This window comes from Loxodonta africana, chromosome 18 (assembly GCF_030014295.1).
Source record: "Loxodonta africana isolate mLoxAfr1 chromosome 18, mLoxAfr1.hap2, whole genome shotgun sequence".
NCBI lineage: Eukaryota > Metazoa > Chordata > Mammalia > Proboscidea > Elephantidae > Loxodonta > Loxodonta africana.
Genome location: NC_087359.1, coordinates 83,735,375 through 83,739,761, shown reverse-complemented (window position 1 = coordinate 83,739,761; position 4,387 = coordinate 83,735,375).

The window sequence follows — 4,387 nt, the reverse complement described above, 5'->3', positions numbered from 1 at the left end:
GCGGGCCGGCCGGGCGGGGCGGGGTCGATCGACGTCGGCGAGGGAGGCGCTGCGGGGGCGGCCCCCGGCACGCCCATCCCCCCGGCCCAGGGGCACATCGCCGGGAAAGCTCCCGGGTGAGGAGGTGGGCCCGCACACCCGCGCACCGCTGGCGGCACGGGACGGGTGCGGGCGGGAGGCGGCACACAACGGCGCGGGGGCCGTCCGCCGGACGGACCCCCCGGCCCCACCGCACCAGGCGCGCGACGGGAGGGCCGCACACTCACACGCACACACGGACGCGCGCGACCCCGGCGCCAGACGGCTGGCCCGGCGAAGGCCCTCCCCCGACTCGCAGGGGGGAGGCGCGGGCCGCGGCAGGCGAAGGGCGGCGCGCGGCCCCACCGCGGGGCCGGCGGACCTCTCCCTCCACACCGGGCGGGAAGGAGAGGGGGCTCTGCCTGCGAGCCACGGTCGGTGGCTTGCGCGCAAGGCGAGGGGCAGCGGCTGGGGGATCCGGCACCCCCAAGGCACCCTCGGAGATGACTAGAGAAGACTTTCTTCACCGAAGACGGGCCGTCCCCACCCATCGCCCCCCACGTTGGGCCCCCGCCAGGCGCCCGAGGGCGCCCCGGGGATGGGCGGGGGGGGCCTGCGGTATTGGTAAGCACCAGCGGGGGGGTTAAGGCACAGTGGGCCTCTGCGGCCGGGAACGGAGCCTGCCGCCTCGTGCTCACGGCGGCTCTGCCTCACCCGGGGACGGCGCGTGCTCCCGGCTCCGTGCTGCGTCCACCCTCCACTCGGGCGAGGAGGGAACGGGTGGGGCACCGCAGCGGCGACCGAGGGCCTCGGAAAGTCACGCCTTTTGAGTCGTCCGTTTTTTTTTTTTTCCGTTTCTCTTTTAAAGCTTCTCCGCCTCATCCCGCCTCACCGGAGCCAGGCTCCGGCGAGCGCGCGGGGCCTCGCGGGTACGCGCCGCGCACACCCGAGGCTTGCCTGGGCACCTAAAAGCCCAACACACCCCCCGGTCTCCCTCTGTAGAGGGGTCCGCGCTCTAGGGCGGCCCGCGGGGGGGAGGAGGTACGACAGAGCCTAACAACGGACCGCCGGGGCCCAGCCGCGGCTACGCAGCCTGGGCCCCCACCTCGCAAGGGCGACTTCCCTCGGCACCGGCGGAAGCAACACGCGGGCCCTCCTCCTTCCGCTCTCGCTTGCCTCACGCGGGTCTCGGCAAGCACCGGGGCGGGCACGCACGCGCGCACCCCTCTCTCACCCCCGCCTTCTCGGGATCAGGCACGGCACCCTCCCGCGAGGCGTGCGTGCTCTAAAGGTCTTACCCCGCTCGACCCCCCTTCTTTTTTTTTTTTTTTCCTCCACATCCTTTCTCTCCCTCTCGGCCGCACTCCTGTTTTTTATTTCTCTCGGCTCGAGGGGCGCACGCCCACACGCGTGAGCGGTGACCGGAAGGGTGGGCTGGGAACGGGGAAACGGCACCGCCACCCGGCCTCAGGCACCTGAGGGACGGCCTGGAGCGTTCCAGGGGCACCGCCAAAGGGCCACTCGAGGCGCACCGGCACCACCTGGGTGGGGCGCGCGGGTGCGCCTGACCAGAGAGCCCCCCCGCCGCGGGGGGCGGGGGAGGGCCCGACGCGAGGCAGAACACCAGGGCCACGAGCAGAGGCTGTCCTGCTCGGTCTCAGGACCCCGCCACCGCCGACGCTGGCCGCGAGGCCGCGAACGAGGGCAGATGAGCGAGGTCGGGCCGGATTCCGTGCCCCTGCCCCTCTGCGCACCACCGGCGGGCGGGGAGGAGGAGCGAGGGGCCCGCGCGCTGAGCGAGAAGAGCGGTCCCATTCGCCACGAATGTCCGTCCCTCGTCTTGGCGCGGCTCGGACCCGGCCCGGGAGAGCACGACAACACCACATCGATCGGGTCAGCCCAGGCACAAGCGAGGAGGAGAAGACCCCCCCGCCAGGGCTGCCAGGAGGCGGGCGAGGACAGCCCCGGAGAGGACCCGCTTTCTGCCTCGCCCGCCCCGGCTGCGGAAAGGTGGCCGCGAGGACCCCTGCACACGGAGAACGCCTGACACGCGAGGCACGTGGGCCTGGGGGAGGGGGGGAGCGGGGCACACTCTGGCGAGCACCGCGGCCACCGCGGGTGCCTGCGACAAGGGGCACGCGGGTCAGAGGGCCCGCGGCGCCCGTGCCACGCCGCCCTCGGGCACTGGAGACCGGGGGGAGGCACCGCGGCTGGACATCTGGACGCGCGAGAGCCGGCGCACGGGCCCCAGGCGGGCGGCTCAAGCGGGGAGGAGCGGGGGAGGGCGTGGGCCGTCGGTGGACCGGCGTCTACGGACCCGTCCAGGTTTCCCATCTGCTCAGCGTGAGTCACCCAGCGAGGAGAGCGTGTCAGCACCAATCTGGTGGCCCAAATCGCCCGTTTTGGGCGAGAGAAAAGCCACGCCCCGCGGCGGGAGGGGCCCGCTCCCCACGGCGAGCCCCCGGAACTGCGGCCCGGCCATCGGTCCGTAGCGCGACCCCATGGCCCCCAGCGCCCCGCCCCCCCCCCCGGAGCTCCCGGGATCCTCTGGTCGACCCGCGGGACGGGGTGACGGAGCTGGCCGGGGCCGCGCGGGCGCCCAGAGCCAGCCGCCTGCGCTGCGGCCAACGCGGGCCGGTCGGGGAACCCTCGGAGGGGGGACTTGGAAAAAATTCTCGGGCGGCGGGGCCCCTCCGAAGGTCCGGGCCCCGCGCGGGTCCGTGGCCGGGCCGGGGCGGGCCGGGGGCGGCAACCTCGGCCCGGGGACCCCCGGAGCGGGACTTTGAAAAAATTCTCCGACGGTCCGGACCCCACGCGGGACCGCGCCCGGGCCCGGGGCGCCCTCCGCGGGCCACCCCGGACCTACGCCGGAGGCCCCGGTGACGACCGGGCCGCGCGAAGGAAGGCGCGCGAACGGCCGGGGCGTGCCTTGTCCCGTTCTTCTGCCTGCGCCGTCTCGGTGCGGCCCGGTTCGGTCCAGCGCCGTCTAAAACACGGCACCCGGGAGCGCGGCGGCGGCGGCGGCGGCGGCGGCGGCGGCGACGGCCACCGCCTCGGCCACATGAAGCTGCGGGCCCAATTCCGGAACGTGGCTCTGGCGCCGGCGCCCCACCGTGGCCGGGACGATCCCGCCGACGCCGCCGGCGTCCCGAGACGTCGCCTCGGCCAGCGCGGCCACAGCGCCTCCCATGTCGCCGGCGCCGGAGCTCCGGAGGAAAACGATGTCAAAGCGGCCGCCAGGTGGCGGCCGACAACCGGCGCGGGCGACAGCGGGACGGATCCGGATCGGCGGCCGGCGAGGGCGCGTCGCCGGGCGGCCGGACACCCGGTCCCGTCCCGGCTCCCCCCCCGCCCCCCTCCCCCGCCTCCCAGCGCCGCCGCCGAACACGTTTCTCGGCGCGGGGCGGCCGGAAGGCGTTGGGGCCGGCCACGGCGCGGGGTCGGTTGGGCCAAGGGGATCCACCCGGCCGGGCCCTTTCCCGCCTCGGCCAGGACGATCCTGCCGACGCCGCCGCCGGCGTCCGGGAACGTCGCCTCGGCCAGCGCGGCCACATCGCCTCCCGCGCGTGTCGCCGGCGCCGGAGCTCCGGGGGAAGACGATATCAAAGCGGCCGCCAGGTGGCGGCCGACAACCGGCGCGGAGTGCAGCGGGACGGATCCGGATCGGCGGCCGGCGAGGGCGCGTCGCCGGGCGGCCGGACGCCCGGCCCCGTCCCGGCTCCCCCCCCGCCCCCCTCCCCCGCCTCCCAGCGCCGCCGCCGAACACGTTTCTCGGCGCGGGGCGGCCGGAAGACGGTGGGGCCGGCCACGGCGCGGGGTCGGTTGGGCCAAGGGGATCCGCCCGGCCGGGCCCTCCTCAGGTTCCGGAGGTGTGAGCAGGCTGTGTGGCTGGCTGCTTCTCCCTGACGGAACAGCAGTGGAACGACGGTACCAGCCCACTGCAGCAGCCGCTCTGGGAATGGTGCCTGAGGGCTCCCCGCGGGGCAGGGCCGGTAAACCCTCTCTGCCCCTGAAAGGTCTCTTCCTGCCGCTGCCCCTCAGTGCGTCGTCTAAGCCCGCCTTCGACGGTCAGGACTCCCCGCTCGTCGCAGACATACTCGTTCGCTTGTGTTTCCGGGTCTTTGTCGTCAAGAGAGCTAGGCGGAAGCGTCAGCCTATTCCACCACCTTGGCCCCATCTCCCAAAGTTCCGATCCAAGGGGGTCCGGCCCAGCCGGGCCATTTCGCCCCTCAGCCAGGAAGATCCCGTCTACCCCGCTGGAGCCCTGGAGCACCATGCCGGCCAGCCGGCGTGTCCCACTCGGGGGGGGCCCTGGGAGGGAGGGAGGGAGGGAGGGAGGGAGGGAGGGAGGGAGGGAGGGAGGGAGGGA